This window comes from Macaca fascicularis, chromosome 11 (assembly GCF_037993035.2).
Source record: "Macaca fascicularis isolate 582-1 chromosome 11, T2T-MFA8v1.1".
NCBI classification, from domain to species: Eukaryota; Metazoa; Chordata; class Mammalia; order Primates; family Cercopithecidae; genus Macaca; species Macaca fascicularis.
The window spans coordinates 13,542,077-13,564,852 of record NC_088385.1 but is presented as its reverse complement, the minus strand read 5'-3'; the positions used below and the strand labels follow the sequence as shown (position 1 = coordinate 13,564,852).

The 22,776-nt window shown below is 46.5% G+C and overlaps 1 pseudogene; it reads right to left on the bottom strand.

Annotated features, from left to right (window-relative positions):
- Nucleotides 1-342: 342 nt before the first annotated feature.
- LOC141407999 (uncharacterized) lies at nucleotides 343-2,410 on the bottom strand (annotated as a pseudogene).
- Nucleotides 2,411-22,776: the final 20,366 nt, after the last annotated feature.

Below are 22,776 nucleotides of genomic sequence, written 5' to 3'. Positions count from 1 at the left end.
TGTCCTTGAAAAAGAACTAAGACAACTGAAATGTGCCACCATGCCCAGCTAATTATTTTCTTTCTTTCTTTCTTTCTTTCTTTCTTTCTTTCTTTCTTTCTTTCTTTCTTTCTTTCTTTCTTTCTTTCTTTCTTTCTTTCTTTCGAGATGGAATCTCGCTCTGTTGCCCAGGCTGCAGTGCAGTGGTGCAATCTCGGCTCACTGCAAGCTCCGCCTCCTGGATTCACGCCATTCTTCTGCCTCAGCCTCCTGAGTACCTGGAGTGAGCCGCCGTGCCCGGCATTATTTTAGTTTTTGTAGAGACAGGGTTTCACCATGTTGCCCAGGTTGTTTCACATTGTTTTAATCCAGGCTAGTTATGAACTCCTGGGCTCCAGCAATACACACACCTTAGCTTCCCAAATTGCTGGGATTATAGGCTGAGTCACTACACGCAGCCTCTATATCATGACTCCTTTCATGGCGAGTATGGTGACTGGAACGAGTGTAGGCTTTACCGCACCTCTTACATTCATAGGGTTTTTCTCCAGTATGAATTCTTTCCTGGAGGTGAAGGGAACTGAGGCGATTGAAGGCTTGGTCACACTGTTTACATTCATAGGCTTTCTTTCCAGTATGAGTACTTCTATGGTTACAAAGGGAACTCAATCGATTAAAGGCTTTGCCACATTGTTTACATTCCTAGGGTCTCTCTCCAGTATGAATGCTTCCATGGTAACGAAGGGAAGTGGAACAGCTGAAGGCTTTATCACATTTGGTACATTTATGGGGTGTTTCTCCAGTGTGAGTCCTTTCATGCATCTTAAAAGAACAAGAAAATCTGAATGTTTTCCCACATTCCTTACATTCGTAGGGTTTCTCTCCAGTGTGAGTTCATTCATGTATTAGACAAGAACCGGAAACAGTGAACGCTTTACCACATTGTTTACATTTATAGGGTTTTTCTCCTGTGTGAGTTCTCTGATGTCTTTCAACTGAATTGAGAAAATGAAAAGCTTTCCCACATATCGTACATTTATAAGCTGGATTTCCACTGTACATTATCATGTGTCTTCTAACACCTGGAACAGAAACGAAGATTTTCCCACACTGTTCACATTTATATTGCTTCTCCCCATATGGTTTGTATCCTGAGTGAGCTAGGATGTGCCTATTAAGGAGGGAATGACGTACAAAGACTTTTCCACAAATACTACATTCACATTGCTTTCATCCAGTAGAAATGTTCTCATTCAGATCAAGATTTGGAATTTGGCTGACAACTTGTCCATCATACTGACTACCTTCTTTGCTTTCACACAGTCTCTGTGCCATATGATTTCTGTGAAAAAATGACAAGCACACTTTTATTGCTTGGTTTAGTAACTTTCTACTTATTAATAGGTCTTGGACTTACACTGCTGCCAATACCAGGGAAAATGCATTTTTTTTTTTTTTTTTGCCATGACCAAATTATTTGAAAGTAAATGGGTTACTACTGAAAACACAGCTACCACCTGCATGGCTATGACCAACATAGTAAGATTCATATACACAATTTTGTAGTACTATTTTCAAGTAAACTCTTTTCCAAACACTGACTGCTACACTGAAGTACGTTACATTTTGGGTGAAATTTTTCTAAAAAGAAATAAATTTACAGTGACTCTTATTTGTTTTGATTGCTTGTTTTTAAGTTCATGACATGCTAAGATTCTTTCAGAGGACTTTATTTCCTCTTCTCAGTGCAAATTATCTTATATCTTTCCCAGGTTTTTCGAAGTGATCTTCAATATACTGGTCTTTCCATTTGTTTCCTAAAATGCAGACCCACAAAATTATCATGAATTATTACAAACTGTAGAAACATTACTAGATTTCATGTTCATTGTACACAGTGCCCATGTCTGATTTCTTCACCAAATCATTCCCTTGCCACATTCCAAATCACAAATAGCACTGATGATAGGGAAATACTTCTGTAATTAAGTGAAATGTGTTGTCATTCTCACCTACAGAAGCCAGATTCCTGCAGATTTCCTGCATCATTTCTCTGTAGAGATTCTTCTAAGAAGAATCTAGCAAAGCCCATTCCTCCTGGGTAAAGTTCACAGCCACATCCTCAAAAGCCACGGAGTCCTAGAACATTCCACACATATGTATAGAAGGATAGGTGAGACTGACAGCACTGGGAACCTATACTCAATTCATAAGCTATGTACATGATTCTAAAATTTCCAAGCATATATTCTATGACTTGATTGTCACAACTCTTACTCTGTTCACACATACTCCCTCCCACACAGCAGTACTAATGCTAGAATTGAACTCTTCAAAAAGGCAACAGCAAAGTAGAAACACCCATCTCATTAGAGAATCCAGGGAGTAAGATGTGCTGCCAGGAGTCACCTTGTAACTTCACTTTGTACATTTCTAGTATCTGCCATAATAAAGTCCTACCTGATGTGCATAAGTGAGTTAATATTATCAGTCCTGAGACTACTTATTCTTAAAAATGTCTGCTCACAAAGTTCAATCTTCGTTTGTATTAGTAACTTACATTTTGAAAGGGATTCCACCAACCCAAGTAATAAGAATAAGAATTACTTATGCAATATATTTGCCAGAACTTTTTCTGCTGAAGATCTATTATTTTGTGTCACTGCAGTGGTGCTTAGGGAACCAGACGCCAAAACACAGTCTGAACAGTAAGTGTTCAATGACTTTCCCTGGTAGACAATATTTTACATATGCTGTCGCTTGTTAACTGGGTAGTTGAGCCCATTCCATGTGATTACACCAAGAGAGAATAGGCTTATTAAATTCAATTGAGAAGAAAATAAAACCAATAGTTGATATTTAATAATACTAATACAATAATTTTTAAAATTTCTATTGCACAATGTCAAGGCAGAAAGGAATAAGAGAAAATATGACACATGTGTTTTAAAATGACATTAATGTCACCACTTCCAGATGTTAATCCTATGAAATCACATAAATTCCCAAATCAGGTTGTTTTAGGCAAGAAAAAGTACTTTTTCATACAGAGTAAAAGTGACAAATGTCTAATGATTTTTAGTCATCTAAAAAAAGAGTGATTGCTTGTCTAACATACTTCTAAGATTTTCAAACGAAAATATTCAGGACAGCACAGTATTAGCAGAGAGATGAGCAAGCAGACCAAGGGAAGAAAAAGTCTTAATGACCCAGCATTTATATGGAAAGTTGATGAATGAGAGAATAGGCACTGTAGAATAGAAAAAGAAATCACGTGCACATTAAAATATGAGGCAAACCAGGCTAGCATCTACTTGGGAAAATGCATTGCATTCTTCTCTATTCCATAAACAATAGTCAACTTATTATATATTCAAATATGAAAGATAAAAAAAACCAAAACACTTTCAGAAGTCACAGCAACTTTTTTTTTTTTTTTATGAAGGATTAGGCAGAATTTTTTTTATGTAAGAAAAAAGTGATAAAGGAACAGACAAACTCAAACATATTAAAATTCAGGGAATAAAAAGAAAATGGAATGGGCCGGGAGTGGTGGCTCACGCTTGTAATCCCAGCACCTTGGGAGGCTGAGGCGGACGATCACCTGAGGTCAGGAGGTTGAGACCAGCCTGGCCAACATGGCAAAACCCCGTCTTTTTGTTGTTCGTTTGTTTGTTTGTTTTTCGAGACAGAGTCTTGCATTGTCGCATTGTCGCATTGTCGTTTGGGCTGGGGTGCAGTGGCAAGATCTTGGCTCATTGCAACCTCCACCTCCCGGGTTCAAGCAATTCTCTTGCCTCAGCCTCCTGAGTAGCTGGGATTACAGGTGCCTGTCACCATGCTCAGCTAATTTTTTGGTATTTTTAGTAGAGACAGGTTTTCACCATGTTGGCCAGGCTGGTCTGGAACTCCTGACCTCGTGATCCACCCACCTTGGCCTCCCAAAGTGCTGGGATTATAGGCATGAGCCACTGTGCCGGGCCTAAAACCCCGTGTTTACTAAAAATACAAAAATTAGCTAGGTGTGGTAGTGGGTGCCTATAATCACAGTTCCTTGGGAGGCTGACACAGGAGAATCACTTGAACCTGGGAGGCGAAGGTTGCAGTAAGCAGAGATGGCGCCACTGCACTCTAGCTGGGCTACAGAGAAAGACAGCATCTCCAAAAAAACAAACAACGACAACAACAACAACAACAAAAACCCTCAGAGGCCAGGCACAGTGGCTCACACCTGTAATCCCAGCACTAAGGGAGGCCAAGGCGGTTGGATTACCTGAGGTCAGGAGTTCAAGACCAGCCTGGCCAACATGGTGAAACCCCGTCTCCACTAAAAATATGAAAAATTATCCATGTGTGATGGTGGGCGCCTGTAATCCCACCTTCTTGGGAGGCTGAGGCAGGAGAATTGCTTGAACCCGGGAGACAGAGGATGCAGTGAGCTGAGATCATGCCACTGCACTCCAGGCTGGGTGACTGAATGAGGCTCTGTCTCAAAAAAACAAAACAAAACAAAACAAAAACCCTCATATATCCAGATAAGAGAAAACAGATGTGTCCACTCTTATAAATTCTTCACCACGCTACAAGAGGGGAAGTGACATTTTGGTGAATCTTTGTAAATCATCAATTTATCTATCACACTTTTATTTCACTAGTAGCATTTACAAAGCTAAGTAATACAATTCCATTTGAAATTATCCATAAATAGAACAGACCTTTAAAACTTACTACACTCACTCTGGGGAAGAAATAAATATGAATTTTTAGCAAATAAAATATATCATTTTACCTTGCTTCTTTGGAAATAGTATTTTTATCTTTCAAGCTGTACTGACAAAATGTATCTTACAGTCAATGAAAAACTGAAACTCAAATAAGCGGACAAGCCTTTTCAAGGTAACAAACTCAGGGAGAGGCAGTGCTGACTCCAACGCAGACCTTTCTAAGTGTCACGGCAGGCCATTCTATCCCTCGGGACACCCATCCTGTTCAGTAAAGTACTCAGTGACCACCTAGGAGGCACTGGCACTGCTCTTTGTCCTCCTGTGTGTCTTAAGTGCATTTGAATATTCAGGTTCTTGTACATCCTCTCTGGGGTGGGTTTTCCTTGTCCTTTGGGACAGTTTTTCTCTCTTCACAAGTCTGGGACAATCTAGAGAGCAGAAATCATTTCTGCCTTTTCCTCTCAATGTCAGCATCCGATTGGCAGACCATCAACGTGTCTCCGAGGAATAAAAACTCGGGCTGGAGGAACAACTTTAAAGACCTAACTTTAATGACATTACATTGTATTGTCCATAATTTTAATGTCCTCAAATTTTAATGACCCTAAGGGGTCACCACTGTAGATGAAACTATACCAGGAGATTCCTCTAAGGCCAAGAGCATCCAGCTGCTCCCCTGAGAGACTCTACCCCCTACCTCAGGCTGTCCTTGGCGATGAGATGACCCCGGGGCTGATACTCATACTCACTAGACCCTCCAATAGACATGGCCACAGTGGGTATCCTGGGTCATCCCCAGACAGTTCTAAAATGCCAGGACTAGGAAAAGACAGGAGGGTGGCTGAGGACACAACACCCTGTAAAGTTTTCACAGGGGGACCTCAACCTAAAGACATTTTGGTAATATGTACACTTAGGAAAGATGAAAAGAAGAGAGGCGCAAAGACTTTTTTACAGTAGAGTGTCAGATGATTTATTCTCCGCTTTCCTGTCATGTAAAATGTTTGGAAACAGAAAAATATTTTGGTCAAAGTGGCTCACGCCTGAAATCCCAGCGTTTTAGGAGGCCGAGGCGGGTGATCAATTAAGGTCAGGAGTTCGAAACCAACCTAGCCAACATGCCAAAACCCTGTCTCTACTAAAAATACAAAAATTAGCTGGACGTGGTGGTGGGCACCTATAAGCCCGGCTACTTGGGAGGCTGAGGCAGGAGAATCACTTAAACCTGGGAGTCAGAGATTGCAGTGAGCGGAGACTGCACCTTTGCACTCCAGCCTGGCGACAGGGCGAGACTCCGTCACAAAAAAAAAAAAAATATATATATATATATATATATATATATATATGTATATATGTAAAATATACATTTAAAATTACTACGTGTGGATAGTATTTGAAGTCATGGGACTGACTGTAGGTAGAAACAAGAGAAGGCAGGGAAAGTTTTTATATTTATATTTATATATAATTATATAAAATTAATATACATAATTATAATATATAAATATATAATATAGGCTGCGCACGGTCGCTCACACCTGTAATCCCAGCAATTTGGGAGGCCGAGGTGGGCAGATCACCTGAGGTCAGGAGTTCGAGACTAGCCTGACCAACATGGAGAAACCCCATCTCTACTAAAAATACAAAATTAGCCAGGCGTGGTGGTGCGTGCCTATAATCCCAGTTACTCAGGAGACTGAGGCAGGAAAATCACTTGAACCCGGGAGATGGAGGTTGCGGTGAGCCCAGATTGCATCATTGCACTCCAGTCTGGGCAAAGAGGGTTAAACTCCATCTCGAAATGAATAAATAAATAAAACAAAAAATATATATTTATGTCTAAATATATAATTATAATACACAAATGTATATATAAAATACATTTATTATAAATTTATTAATATATAAAATATGTTTATTTCTGAGACAAGGTCTGGCTCTGTCACCCAGGCTGGAGTGTAGTGACACTATCATAGCTCATTGGAGCCTTGCACAGAGGGCTCAAGCGATGCCCCCACCTCAGCCTCCTGAGTGGCTAGGATTGCACGCACACCCCACCATGCCTAGCTAATTTTAAAATTCTTTGTAGAGGCAGGGTCTTCCTTTTTTACCTAAGCTGGTCTTAAACTCCTGGGCTCAACTGATCTTCCTGCCTCAGCCTTCCAATGTGTTAGACGTGGGCCACTGCATCTGGTCTAATGCATTTTTTAGTTTGTGAGTTTATATTATTTAATATTTTTAAGTACTGAATGTGTTGAACAGCCAACTTGCAGAATTCCCGAACAATGGACGGTCAGCTCTCATGTCCTGGTTCAAATCGCCCCAGCACACCACAGCTAGAAACCTTTCAGCCAACTTCCACTTCTGTCTCCCGGGGCAGGACAATGTCACTTGGCCAATCCCCACTAAGAGGGACTCTGGAAAGGCAAGAAACTATTCTGTTCTCTATAATGGAATGTGACCAGGAAGAAGGCAGCTGGGAGGGCCAGCTGGGCCCTCCAACCAGCAGCGTCCACCATCGACCAACTGCCCTAGAGCTACACCGTGCTGGGCATTTGGGGCACTGTTATGAGCAAGAGTTTCCATTTTTCTTCTCATGGGACCTTCATGCTAGTGGCAAGAGACAATTTTTTTTTTTTTGAGACAGGGTTTTGTTCTTGTCACTCAGGCTGGAGTGCAATGGTGTAATCTCGGCTTACTACAACCTCTGCCTCCTGGATTCAAGCAATTCTCCTGCCTCAGCCTTCTGAGTAGCTGGGATTACAGGTATGCACCACCACGCCTAGCTAATTTTTGTATTTTTAGTAGAGATGGATTTTCACCATGTTGGCCAGGCTGGTCTGGAACTCCTGAGCCACTGTGCCCAGCCAAGAGGGAGATTTTAAATCAATAAGTATAACTGTGATGAATGCCAGAAAGAAGAGTGTGTGTGATGGGGAGGGGACCTAAGTTATTGTCTCATGCTTTAACACTTTCATAGGCAATAACTAAACACTTAGAAGCTTAAAACAACACACACCTTTAAGCCAATTTTGGCAAGATAGGAGTTGAGCACATTTTAGCAGGTCCTCTGCTTGGGATCTCACGCTAAGCAGCTGGGCTGCATCCTCATCTGAGGCTCAACCAGGGCAGAATCCATTTCCAGGTCCGCTGAGGTTATTGGCAGAATTCATTTCCTCGGACCCGCTTGGCAAGGGCCCAGCTTTTTGCTTCCTTGCCTACGGGGCCCCCTCAAAGGTCCTTTCTCAGCACAGCATCTCCCTCCTGCAGCGCCTGCAGGCGGAACCTCTCTCTCTAGTGTGCGAAGGTGATGCACTGTGACACTGACATCCCATTGCTTTTGCCAGGCTCTGTGGGTTAGAAGCCAGTCACCGGTTTTGCTCGTACCCAAGGTCAGGAAGACTATGTAAGGGCATAGGTCATTGGGGGGTCAGTCACTTCAGGGTGTGGCTGCCACCATTGAACTTGGTGAGACTTTAAGGGTTGGTAGGAGCTGGCCAGGTACAGGGGTGAGGGTGTGTCAGGCAGGGTTGAGGGCATGGAGGGGGATGCAGAGGCCTGCACCCTGGAATGTCCTTTCACTCCCTGAGGTTTTGTTCTCCTGATCCCTGAGTACATCCCAGAACACGGTGGGGCCCTAGCAGGGGAGAGGTAGGGAAGCATGTGTTGTTCATCCGGGGACCTTGTTAGGCAAATCAGATTAGGGGCCAGGCTTTCAGTGGTGGGTGCAAGTGTGGCAGTGATAAGTGTGCAGGTGTGTGTGGGAAGAGCGATGGGGATGGGGTCAGCCCCAGCCACCATGAAGACCTTAACTGTGCATCCACCCATCCCAGCAGCCTCCCTGAGTGAGTGCCTTCAGGGTGCAGGTCCTGTTTTGCACATGGAAGTGAATCAGAGTGGGACACTGCCTTGCCTTAGAGAGGTTACACTTCTTCTCCTTCTTCTTCTTCTTTTTTTTTTTTTTTTAAATTTGCGACAGTCTCACTCTGTTGCCCAGGCTGGAGTGTAGTGGTGTGACCTTGGCTCACTGCAACCTCTGCCTCCCAGGTTCAAGTAATTTTCCTGCCTCAGCCTCCTGGGTAGGGTAGCTGGGATGATAGGCATGCGTTACCATGCCTGGCTAATTGTTGTATTTTACTTTCACCATATTGGCCAGGCTGGTCCCAGTCTCCTGGCCTCAAGCGATCTGCCCGCCTCAGCCTCCCAAAGTGCTGTGATTACAGGTGTAAGCCACCACACTGGGCGAGAGGTCACACTTCATGCCACGTGGGAGGCAGCCACTCAGACAGCACCCCAGCTGGCGCTGGGAGTGAGGGGTGCTCAGCGTCCTAGGAAGGCAGAGGGCTGCTGAGAGGTTCGGGGAGGAAGGACTGAAGGAGGATGTGAGATTTTTCACCTGAGCAGGTGGGTGGATGGAGGGGCTGTTTACAGAGAATCACAAGAATGTGGATGAGCAGGTTAGGGCACTAATAAAGCACTCTGTTTTGGCCCGCAGAAAATTTGAGATGCTTCCCTGTGTCCAGCTGGGGCTTTGGGAAAGGTCAGGGCTGGGCATCTGACTGGGATGGATGTCTGGCAGGCAGCAGAGCATGTGGATGGTTTGTGAAGCCCGGAAGGGCAAGAGATTTCCTGTAGCAGTGCCCACTGCAAATGGAAGGGCATTTGACGTGAGCCCAGACATATACAAGTTGGGCAGAGAAAGGGGTGGGTCCCCGGCACCCACAGAGGAGCCGCTATAGAGGTACAGGAAAACCAAGGGTGTGGGGTCACATGATGCAGGAAGCTCAAATAAGATGAGGAAAGAGGTTTTAAAAACGATCAGGGCTGGGGACAGTGGATCATGCCTGTAATCCCAACACTTTGGGAGGCTCAGACAAGAGGATAGCTTGAGGCCAGGAGTTTGAGACCAGCCTGGGCAACATAGGGAGACCCCATTTCTATAAACAAATAAATATCATTGGTACTTGGCATTTCAGGCGGGGAACAGCAAACACATGAAAGCTCTGAGGCAGGAAAGGGAGGTGATTAGTGCTCGCTCCTCGTTCCTTTATCAGACCTTAAAGAGATGCAGAGACATTTCAGGTACTCTTTGGCCGAGCTCCTTCAGGGAAGGCCTAAGTTCGCTTCTACTTCCCATCTATTAATTTTCTTTTTTTTTGGAGACAGAGTCTCACTCTGTCGCCCAGGCTGGAGTGCACGCAGTGGCACAATCTCAGCCCACTGCAACTTCCACCTCCCGGGTTCAAACGATTCTCCTCCCTCAGCCTCCCCAGTAGCTGGGACCACAGGTACGTGCCACCACGATGGGCTAAGTTTTTGTCTTTTTAGTAGAGACGGGGTTTCATCTTGTTGGCCAGGCTGGTTTCGAACTCCTGGCCTCAAGTGATCCACCTGCCTCGGCCCCACAAAGTGCTGAGATTACAGGCGCGAGTAACCGTGCCCGGCCCTACTTCACTCCTAACGCCCACCATACGTGCTTCCAAATGTTTGCTGAATGACAAGGTGAACGAGTGAATGGGACTAGGTGACTTTGGGCAGCAGGCAATCCTATTCCTTGGACCTCAGTTTCCCTTTTTGTAAAGCAAGCCTGTATCTCGCTCTCTGCCCTAAAAGCCTGAGTTCTGGGCTTGAGATGAGCGGGTCCCGTAGAGCAGACTCCAAGTGGACGTTGAGCTGGGTCTTCTAGAAGGCCAGAATCCGGCCAGCTCTAGGGTCTGGTCCTCCCGAGGGACCCCGCACGCCCAGTCCCAGCGCCGCCCCCTCCCAACTTCCCTTTGTTCCCCAGGCCCCGCCCTCTCCGCGCAGCTCGCTCCCCATTGGCCGGGGGGCGGGCCCTGGGCGCCCGGCTCCACTGGGGGCGGGGCGGCGGTCGGGGCCGTGTGGCCTGCGCTGTGTGTGTGTCCCCGCGGCAGCCCAGCGCCAGCTGCAGCTCAGTGATCCCAGCCGGATCCTGAGCGGGGAACACGGGCTGAAGCGGAGGCTGCGGCCCCACCCCGGGGCTTCATTGTTGAGGCTGCCGCGGCTCTGTCGGCTGCTCAGCTGCCCTCCAGTCGGCCCAGGCGCCGCGGCTAGGAGCGAGCGCTGCGAGGCGGCGGCCTGAGGTGAGACGGCGCGACCGGCGACCGGGTCTCCGGACCGGGCGGGGGTCTCTGCCCCAGGCGTGGCTGCTTCGAGCTGGGCTCCTTAGGGTCCCGGGTCGGGATCCGGGGTCCGTGCGCCTGGGCTTTGTCTCGGCCTCTGGTGCCACCGGGGGCTTCGCGCCTCCTGCGACACCGCGTGGGCCCGCGCGGTGGTCCCGGTCGCCCTGCGGGTGGGGGCCGGTCCCCACTGCTCCCCGGCTCCCCGCGTCTGCCGCGGAGGGGACTGCATGGACCCGGGCGCTGACTTCTGCCCGGTACCCCCGCGGCGTGGCTGGTTCCCGTGTGCGGCAGAGGGCGTCCTGCGAGGACCCACTCGTGGGACGGGTCCGGGTCACCGCGAGTGGGACACTCCGTCGCCCTCCCCGCCCTCCCTCGCAGCGAGACTGCTTGGCTATCACCGAAGGGACTGCGCGGACCCTCGAACGAGGGAGTCCATGACTCTGGGTGGGGGCTCTTTCCCGGCCCGCATGACGGCTTCCTGAGTGTTTTGTCACCTATATAGGTGGCTGCGTGGACCCGCGCGCGTGGGTCCTGGCCGCCCTGCTAGTGGGGCTGTGCGCCGCCCCGTGGCTCGTCTGGGTCGACCCCACCTGGGACGCGGGTGTAGTGGTTGTCTGTGCCCTGGGGGCGCTGTTGGTCGGGGCGCACTGCCCCCAACCCGTGATTTATCCTCTCACTTGCCGGGCGGGAGGAAGCGAGAGGCGCACGCCCGAAGCTGTCGCGCAGCGGCCGCACAGACCTCTGCCCTGGCTGGCGCGTCCGGGGCGGGGGGGTCGAGGGGCTGTCACCGCGTCCCACCGCCGCGCTTCCAGCTCTGGCCCCGGGCTGAGCTCTGATTGGAGGAAGCAGGGCCCTTCTGCCTGGCGCTTCTTGATTTCTTCCGTTAGTAATGGGAAGAAAAAAAATTCTGGAAAGCCAGATTAAACTTTGTAGCTCTCAGCGCCTGGAGAGTGGAAGAAACTCTCCCCAAAATTTGGCGGGCCGGAAAATGCGTTTCAAGCAGGAGCATCCACACGCAGGGAATGAGGCCAAGGCAGTTACAGCTAGAGGTCAGATTTATGAGGAGAGAGCCAGGGTGAGGTCCATGGGTGGGGAGACTTCGACCTCAGCTTGATGGGAAGACCTGATGCTGCCCCTCAGACGCTGTATTTCTCAGCCACCAAAGAAAGTGGAATCACTCCTTAGTGAATGCTTTCATCAAACTTTTGAAAAAACCTGTAATGTCCCAGGAAGCAAAATCAAACTAGACAGTTTCCCCCTTTTAAGAGTGTTAAAAGTCCCGGAGACAAACAGCAGAAGGTTCAAGGAGTCCAAATACTCAACCTGAAGTTCTTTCTGCACAAAAGATGGTGTATAAATAACAGGCATACAAGAGAAAACTGAACTAATCACCGCAGCTGTGGCTCCTAGCCCTGTAGCGTGTCATGCAGACCCTTTTGCCTTCTCTGCCCTCCACTGTCCCAGACCCCAACACTACGCGCACCTCCAGTCATCAGCTCCTGCCGACCCATTGCTATGAACTCTGTTTCGGTGGCTCCCTTCTCTCTGAAGTTTTGCTTGTTCTCCTAAAGTCCTGGTCTTTAAGAGCTTATGATCTGCAGGGACAGATTGGCTTTGGGGAGTACATAGTTAACTGTAGCACAGCTTGAAAAATGCTCTGATAGAGGTGGGCAGGCAGTTTGTACATGCGGGTAAATGCGAGGTCCTTTTTCAATACCATGAATCCAAGTATTCATGCTATTTTAAATCTGCAATTCTTTGACTCTCCAGAGGGCTTTTAGATTAATTTTTTTTTCTATTAGTTCCTAGTGTTTGTTGCATAGTTCGGAGTACTTGATTAAAACTTACCAGGTCTGCCGGGCGCTGTGGCTCACGCCTGTAATCCCAGGACTTTGGGAGGTCTAGGCAGGCGGATCACTTGAGGTCAGGAGCTCGAGACCAACCTGGCCAACATGATGAAACCCTGTCTCTACTAAAAATACAAAAATTACTTGGGCGTGGTGGTGGGCGCCTGTAATCGCAGCTACTCAGGAGGCTGAGGCAGGAAATAGCTTGAACCGAGGAGGCAGAGGTTGCAGTGAGTTGAAATGGCTCCACTGCACTCCAGCCTGGGCCATAGAGTGAGACTTCGTCTCAAAACAAAAACAAAAACAATGTACTGGGTCTACCTCCGGCTCTGGAATTTTCCTGGAAGGCCTTCTCTTCTGGGCTTCATTTTTCTTACTTTTGAGGATGGTAAACTACATAAGTTCCAAGAATCTTTGCCCTACACCTTTAATTCTTTCAAGCAAATATAGCAGAGAAAAATTCTCTTCCCGGCAATGGTGTAAGTAATGGAGGCCTTTGAAAATGTGGATTCTAAAATGGAAATTCTTTTTCTTCTTCCCCTTTTTTTCCTTTTAAACGAGTTTAGTTACATGAGTATATACTTATCTCGGAGTTAAGGACAAGTATCTATGATGAAAGCTTAAGCAGCTTTTTGGCAATATCTTGCATATTCTTCACAATTGTGTTTTATGTGCAGCATCTTCACTCTATCCAGTTGGTTTGTTTTTTTCTCATTAATGGAGTTGTTGAGCTCAGAACTTTTCAGGAGCAGTTTGTTGACCTTTTAAGTGTCATGTGAAATATGTTCTAATTTAACATTTTATTTGGTTGAGTAAAATGGGAATAAATGGAAATTTGAGAGTGCCTTGAGTAGATGTACTTGGCTTTGTGTAATGGTTTGAAGCATAGTTTAAAATTACCACTTGTGGCCGAGTGTGGTGGCTCACACCTGTAATCCCAACACTTTGGGAGGGCAAGGCAGGCAGATCACGAGGTTAGAAGATGGAGACCATCCTGGCTAACACGGTGAGACCCCATCTCCACTAAAAATACAAAAAACTTACTCTAGTTCTTTTGAGCAGAGGATTTAGTTTCGATATGTGGCCCTATTAAAGCTTTTGTTAAGTCCAAATACTTTCTGAACTTCAGTTCCCTTACCTATAAAATGGAGTTAGTTGTTAATAATATCTATTCTGCCTAACTCAGGAGATTGTTTTGAGGATCAAATGAAATCATGAATGTAATGGAATTTTGTAAATTTTAAATGAAATATTGTATTACCTAAGATAAAAACAAAACAAAACAAAACAAAAACACTGTATTTAAGAATGGAATGAATCTGGGTTTTCCTTTGAAATCCCAAGTGTTTAATGTACAGAGAAGTTTTAATGTGTCTGTTGGGAAGCTTCATTAGGATTGTTTTCTATCTTTAATTGGCCAGTATTGTTTTATATTTTATCATTTTTGGGGAACATCAAAATTTGTGTTTCAGGTATCATTAATATTTTACAAAGTTATTGAATGTGCATGATTTAGTCTTTAACAATCTCTTCAATTATTTACATTCCCACGTAAAAAATGAAGTAATGAACATCCATGTAAATAACATTCCCATGCTTTAATGAAGCATAATTTCTTGACATTGCAGTTTCTAAGTGCCCTGTCTTGAGGTTGGGAAAGCTGAAGGGCAGTCAGAGGTCAAGGTCAGCAAAGCATCACCTTTGACATTTGAAATCCAGCAGCAGGTATCACAGTGAACCCCATTCCAGCATCCAGGAAGTTTCTCTGCACTGTCTGTCCTCCAGCCACCTCAGAATCTGTGTCTGCAGTGTTGGTCCTGCTTTACTCTCTCCTCTGCCTTTTCTTTCTCTTCACCTACTTCTACCGAGTGCCTCTGATGTCCCAGACAATGGCAGTGGGAGTACAAAGCTAATAAACCCAGCCCTGGTCCTCAGAGAATTGATGTTTTCTGTGTAGATATTAAGTGACACTGTCATACATAGTGTTGACAAACATTGATACAGATTTCCTGTGAAGTGCAGAAGCACCATCCTAGAAGCAGAGATGCAGAGGCAGCACTGGTGACTCACACATGGAGAGCTGGAGTTCTTGTTCTAGTGGGATCAACTGACCTGGACATCATTTCAGTGCAACGGAGTGAGTGCTGGGATGGGCTCCCTCGGGGCATCTGGGGCTGGGTTTGTCTGGTGTTTAGTCTCCTGCATGGTACTTAGAGTTTATCAGTAAGATGAGCATTGGGAGGTTTCTAAGTGAAAGGAAAGGCAATCACTGACCTGAAACCTAAAATCTGTAGGTGTTCTGGACCATTTATAATTCACTGAATCTGTTTTGTCAGAACAAGTCTATCATCTATTGTTTTGGATGGAGTGTGGCCAGCCTTGCCTTGCGATGTAAGGAAATCAGGAAACGCTTGTCAGGTGTCAACACCATGCCAGACACTCTTCTAGGGGTTTCCACGTAAATCACTGTATTCATTTCTGTTGCTGCTTTACCACATTTCCACAAATTTAGTGGCTTAAAACAATCGAAATTGTATCATCTCACAGTTCTGTGGGGCAGAGGTCTGACGTGGGTGTCACTGGGCAAAAATCACCACGTGGGCTGGGCTGCATTCCTCACTATAGAACTGTTTCCAAGTGCTTTTGGCCAAATATAGTTCCTTGTGGTTGCAGGACTGAGGTGTCTGTTCCCTTGCCGGCCATCTGTTGGGAGCTGCCCTCAGCTCCTGAGGCCTCTATCTGGTCTTTGCATGTGGTCCCATCAGCTCAGGACTAGCTAGGCCAGGGACCTGGTCAGGCTCTCCAGTTCCCGTGTGTGCATTTCTCTTCTTCCACTCGGAGAAAGTTCTATGCCCTATTTAAAAAAATTTTTTTGAGATGGAGTCTTGCACTGTTGCCCAGGCTGAAGTGCGGTGGCATGATCTCAGCTCACTGCAACTTCTACCTCCCGGGTTTAAGTGATTCTCCTGCTTCAGTCTCCTGAGTAGCTGGGACTACAGGTGCCCGCCATGACGCCCGAATAATTTTTATATTTTTAGTAGAGATAGGGTTTCACCATTTTAGCCAGGATGGTCTCTATCTCTTGATCTCGTGATCCACCCGCCTTAGTCTCCCAAAGTGTGGAGATTACAGGCGTGAGCCACCGTGCCTGGCCAGTTCTATGCTCTTAGAGGCTCATGGGATTAGATTGTACCTCCCTGGATAGCCCAGGATACTCCTCCTAAGGCCTGTGGCAAAGCTCTTTTGCTGTGTGACATAGTCACAGGTCTAGGGGGTTGGAATCTCCCACCACAGTTACCGATCCACTTACTACAGCAGCCTGGGAGGTGCTTTTCATTGCCTCTGGTTAAGAGATACCAATTTTTTTTTTTTCTTTTTTTTTTTTTTTTTTTTGCAAATTGGCAGGAACGTGAAGATCCCTCTTTTTTTTTCTGAGACGGAGTCTCATTCTCTTGCCCGGGCTGGAGTGCAGTGGCACGATCTTGGCTCACCACAACTTCCACCTCCAAGGTTCAAGCAGTTCTCCTGCCTCAGTCTCCTGAGTAGCTGGGACTACAGGCACGAGCCACCAAGCTCGGCTAATTTTTGTATTTTTAGTAGAGACGGGGTTTCACTTTGTTGGCCAAGCTGGTCACAAACTCCTTACCTCATAATCCGCCCACCTTGGCCTCCCAAAGTGCTGGGATTACAGGCGTGAGCCACCGCACCCAGCCAGGAAGATCCTTCTTAAATGAAAAAACCATTCCTCTGACTTGATGTGAGGCTGTTGGTGAGATTCATAGCAGTGGAGAGAGGTCCATCAAAAACGGAGCTAAACTTTGTGTTTTGGAGTATTTTGATGGCCTGCTCTGATTATGTAAGTTTTGCTAAGAAGTCATTAGAGTAATTCCTCTACTGGAAGAAACACCCATATGGGGAATTTGGGACCTTGCCTTTTCAAGTTTTACACAAAGGACTCTTCATGGGCGAAAAGTACATGATTCCAGGTCCATTTCTAGAATGCAAACAGCTGCATCAACCCAACAGCGATTCACATTCTTGAGTTTGAGAGAATCTGATTGTTTCAAGGCTGAAGCCAAAAGCCCAATAAACAATGTTTGCACCTTTATTCATAGTTAGGAATTAGGTGCATCCCGTGGTCAAGAAAACAACTGATGGTCACCAAGTAGTTTAAAACCAAGCAGGACCTCATTTTATCATGTGGGTGTTTTTGATTTTTTTAACTAAGTTTTTATTTTCCTATGCAATAAATGACAAGCTCTGACTTGAAATACATTTCCTTTAATAAACCAGAATCTAGGGCCAGGCGCTGTGGCTCACGCCTGTAATCCCAGACTTTGGTAGGCCAAGGAGTGCAGATCACGAGGTCAGGAGATTGAGACCATCCTGGCTATGGTGAAACCCTGCCTCTACTAAAAATACAAAAAATTAGCCGGGCGAGGTGGCGGGCGCCTGTAGTCCCAGCTACTCGGGAGGCTGAGGGAGGAGAATGCATGGGAGGCGGAGCTTGCAGTGAGTTGAGATCAGGCCTCTGCACTCCAGCTTGGACGACAGAGTGAGACTCTGTCTCAAAAAAAAGAAAAACAACAAAGAAAAGGAAAAAAAAAAAAGAGAAACCAGAATCTATAATCCTAAGGTTTTTAACCTGGCTTTCAGAAATTTATGAAGTCCCCAAAATCCTGTGCAACAATTTTGTGTATATGCATCCATGTGTGTTTATGGGGAGACTATTTATAGCTCTCCATACATTTTCAAAGTGGTTGGATTCCAAAAAATTTTAGATACACCACTTGGGCCTGGTGTGGTGCCTCACATCTGTAATCCCAGCACTTAGGGAGGCTGAGGCAGTAGGATCCACTGAGGTCAGGAGTTTAAGACCAGCAACATAGCGAGACTTCCACCTCTACCAAAAAAAAAAAAGTGCTGGGCGTGGTGGTGCACACTTGTGGTTCTAGCTGCTCAGGAAGTTGATCACCTGATCCCAATAATTTGAGGCTGTAGTAAGTTAGAATTGCACCACGGCACTCCAGCCTGGGCAACAGAGCAAGGCCCTCTCTCAAACAAAAACAAAAAACCATATCACTTAATATACTATTGTTGTTGGTCAAGTATCAGATTTTGTTTAAACATTAAATTCTCTCTCTTTTTTTTTTTTTTTTTTTTTGAGACGGAGTCTCGCTCTGTCACCCAGGCTGGAGTGCAGTGGCGTGGTCTCAGCTCATTGCAAGCTCTGCCTCCCAGGTTCACACCATTCACCTGCCTCAGCCTCCTGAGTAGCTGGGACTACAGGCGCCCGCCACCACGTCCGGCTAATATTTGGTATTTTTAGTAGAGACGAGGTTTCACCGTGTTAGCCAGGATGGTCTCCATCTCCTGACTTCGTGATCCGCCCACCTTGGCTTCCCAAAGTGCTGGGATTACAGGTAAATACTCATTTTTAGCAAAGGTGTACAGGCATACAGCTCTAAGAATCAGAAATTAACAAGGCTTAGAACAAAACCCAGCAATCCCCTACCTTACCCTTCTTCACCCTGATCCCTGCTCCTTGGAGGTTACTATGTTTATGTTTTAGCTGGTGCTTCTAGATTGTGTGAAAGACAGGGAGATGTCCTACTGTGGAAGACAAGGATTCAGGTTGCTTACCCTCCCCCCTGCTCCTGTTGCCCAGGTTTTTTTTTTTTTTTTTTTTTTTTTTTTTTTTTTTTGAGGCGGAGTCTCGCTCTGTCTCCCAGGCTGGAGTGCAGTGGCCGGATCTCAGCTCACTGCAAGCTCCGCCTCCCGGGTTTCATTCTCCTGCCTCAGCCTCCCAAGTAGCTGGGACTACAGGAGCCCGCCACGTCGCCCGGCTAGTTTTTTGAATTTTTTAGTAGAGACGGGGTTTCACCGTGTTAGCCAGGATGGTCTCGATCTCCTGACCTCGTGATCTGCCCGTCTCGGCCTCCCAAAGTGCTGGGATTACAGGCTTGAGCCACCGCGCCCGGCGCCCACGTTTTTCTCCCCCATCCTCTCAGTATAATTATTGTGGTAGTGAGGCCAGGCATGGTGGCTTGTGACTTATCCCAGATTTTTGGGAGGCCGAGGCAGGAAGATCACTTGAGGCCAGGTGTTGAAAGCCAGCCTGGCCAACACAGTGAAACCCCGTCTCTACTAAAAAATACAAAAATTAGTCAGTTGTAGTGTCGCACACCTGTAGTCCCAGCTACTCAGGAGGGTGAGGCACAAGAATTGCTTGAACCTGGGAGGTGGAGGTTGCAGTGAGCTGAGATTGCACCACTGTACTCCAACCTGGGCAACAGAGGTAGACTCTCTCAAAAAAAAAAATTATTGTGATGTGGGCTACATAGTACAATAGTGTATGTATTTAGTATTCTTCCCGGTTTTTGGCCCAGAGCTTCTAAAACCCTTGTAATTTCCTGAGTGATAGGAACATCATTGGTTATAATATTTGGTCTTAGGTTTCAATACCTGACACAAGAGCTTCTAAGACTTTTGGAATCTCTGGGGTGTTAGGAGTGTCTTTTGTATGATGAGATGACAGGTGGCTTCGGGCCCCTGGACATGTTCAGGATTAGGGCTGGTTGCCAGAAAGATGAGTCATGAGTAAAGAGTTGGACATATCAGCCCCACCCCTACCTCTGGGAGGGGAGACGAGACAGGCTGGAGATTGAGCTAGTCACGAGTAGCCAATGACTTAATCATGTCTATGTTATGAAAACTCCATAAAACCCTCTAAATATTGGGTTTGGAGAGCTTCTGGTTTGGTGAACTCATTTGGTGCTGGGGAGGTGGCACTTCCAGGGACGGCGGCACTTCCAGGGACGGCATGGGAGCCCCGACCTCTCTGCCCCGTGGTGTGCCCTGTGCGTCTCTTACATTTGGCTGTTCCTGTGTTCTCTTCTTTGTAATAAACCAGTAAGAGTAAGTAAGTGCCAAGCACTTTGCATCTGTCACCTCTCTTAACTTTTTCAGCAACACTCTGTGGCAGATAATGTCCTCATTTTGCCAGTGACAAAGTGAGATTGATGCATTGAGTAACTTGCTCAAGGTCACATAATAAGTGGAATTGAAGCTCTGACTCCAAAGCCTGTGCTTTTAACCAGCAAGCTGCATACGCGGCCTCTTTATTTGTTAGGAGTTTTGGTGTCTCTAGGGCCTGACACCAAGTTGACTCTTGTGGCCTAGAGCTGTTATAACGGAGCTTTTAGCGGCCCTGCTGAGAACAGAGCCAGCACCTCCGGATTGGCAGGGCAGGGGCTGTTCCTGCTGGGAGCTGCAGGCCACTCCCTGTGGCCCTTGGGTGATCTTCCTCATCCACTCCCTCCGTCCTTCAGTAGTTCCTGAGTGCCACCTCTGTGTGGAGGAGAAGGAGGCAGCCTTCCAGCCCAGGTGGGGCCTGCAGGTACACACAGGGAGAGGCAGCTGTGCACTGAGCTGGCTGTAGGCTGGGACAGTGTGGCTCCAGAGGTGACGATAGAATGCTCTGGGACTGCAGAGAGAACACATGCTTGTGAAAGGGAGGAAGGGGGCGGGTATCGCAGAGGAGATGTACTTGAGTTGGACTTTGAGGGAGGAGTTGGATTTCCAAAGTGGAACCGAGCAGCTGAGGCTTTCTCAGCAGCTGAAGATTACAGCCAGCCAGCCTCAAATGCTCAGCTTTTCCTGAATTCTCTTTTTTAGTATAGTGCAGTAAGTTTTCAACAGAGATAAAGCAGTCACCTCCATGTCATTCATGTTCTGCGAATCCTGTGTGTAGTTTTCCATGCTTAGCAGATGGGGGCAGCCTGGGCCATAAGAGAAGAGCCTGTGTGTCCTCCTGTTTGGACATCAGTCAGGTGTGGCACAGGGCAGTGATCACTGCCTGCCCCTGAGGAACTCAGTTGTACTTTTATGTGGAGAGGACAAAGAAAGCTGTTGTACAGGGGGCAGGAGACATTTCACCTACAAAGCAAGGCACAAAATACGTAGTCTGTGCCCTGCATGAGAAACCTAGCAGAACTGTGTGCTGATTCCGACCCCTGCCTCCCATCCTGAGAGCGAACCGTCCCTTGTACCATGGTGGAAGGCATTTCTGAAGCCTCTGCCATCGGAGTGATCTGTTACTTGCCCACTGAACCTTCGAGGCAGCAACCAGGTGGTGTGGCTGAAACACAGGCTTTGGCCAGACCTGGTTGGGCATGTTGGTTCTGCCACTGATTGTGAATTACAGAACCTTGGAGAAGTCATTGTCTTTCTCTGTGCCTCTCATGTAAGATGGGGAAGACTGTGGCCATTGCAGAAAAGCAGATAGGTGGAGCGAGTATGAAGTGCTTTGTGTGTGTGTGTCATACGGTGAATGAAATGGCACTGATTGATATTATTGATAGTAATAACAGGTTTAATTCAGGAATAAAACTGGTAAAGTAGGCCAGGTGCGGTGACTCAGGCCTGTAATCCCAGCACTTTGGGAGGCAGAGGCGGGTGGATCACGAGGTCAGGAGTTTGAGACCAGCCTGGCCAATATGGTGAAACCCCATCTTTACTAAAAATACAAAAATTAGTCCCAGCTACTTGGGAGGCTGAAGCAGGAGAATTGTTTGAACCCGGGAGGCAGAGGTTGCAGTGAGCTGAGATGGCATCACTGCACTCCAGCCTGGGCGACAGAGTGAAACTCCGTCTCAAAAAAAAAAAAAAAAAAAAAAACCTGGTAAAGTATTTGACCCAGCCTGGGTACGTGTGGTAGAGCCGAATGAAACTTAGGAAAGATGACTTGAGAACTAGCCCAGCAGAAGAATCAGGCGGGATGTGTTGTTACTGAATAAGTGAAATTTGCACCTGCTTTCTCCCAGGCCTGGTTGAGTTGTGTACAACAGAGAGCTCAGGTGTTGGGGGCAGTTGACCGGTTGAAGAATGCATTGCTATTATGTGAGGAACACTGGGCTTTGAAAAAGCAGAACTGGATCCACGTTCTTGCCTGGTAACTCTAACTATCATCTAGTTTGTAAAGGGGAATGCAGTTCTCTGAAAAATTCTTGTGACAGTGCGGAAAGGATTGGGGCGTCTGCATTGGTGTGTGTAATATAGGTCAGATGAAAGAGCATTTAGGCTGGAGGGAGACTTTTCATCTCTCTAACTTTACTTTCACAGAACAATTCCATCATGATTTGAAGATTTTTGAGTCAAAACTACAGTGTTCTGCTATGTGTTTCGGGGCAAATTTATACATACAATTGGCTTAAATATTTCAGATGATACAAGAATATATGTGTGGGATAAAAAGCTGAAATTTGCACTCCCCCTTCTCTAGAAGTAACCATTGTGAATAGTTAAGTCTGTATTCCAACTATTTTGTATATTATAAATACACTGTGAATATATGAGTGTATATATACATATATGTTACACAAACACAGTTTTAGAGATGGAATATTGCTGTGTTGCCCATGCTAGTCTCAAACTCCTGAGCTCAAGTGACCCTCTGGCCTCAGCCTCCCAAAGTTTTGGAATTACAGGTGTGAGCCACCACCCCTGGCCTGCATGAGTATATTTACTAATTGCTAAGTTACTCTGTTCAATACGTGTCTGTTGAACTCCTCCATGTGCCAAGCATTGTTCTGAATACCTTATATGCACGAATTCACTTAATTTTTAGAGCAGCTCTATTATTGTGGCCCTTTTACAGTGAGGAAACGGAACCACAGAGAGGCTGGGGACGTTGTCTAACATCACACAGCCAGTGCTGTTGGAATTGAGGTTGGAACCCAGACAGCTGGCTTCAGATCTCTTAGCTGTTATCATAGATGCACACCCAAACCTTAGGGCCGCCTCCCAAGCCTTGCCTCCGATACGGGCTCGCCTGAGCTCTGTGAGAGCTGTGTATGTGAGGTTTCTTTCCTCTTTAAGAACACAAGCCTTGGAATTGTCCCAGACCCTGGTAGGACCTCTTGAGGACCAAAAACGGGGATTCTTCAAGCCTGCCCCAAGGCCAGATCTCTGATGTAGCTACTTGGAAGGTAGACATGGAAGAGAGTAATTTTGCCAGAACAAAAAGTTAGGATGGTTGGACTGACTCGGCCAGACGCAGTGGCTCATGCCTGTAATCCCAGCACT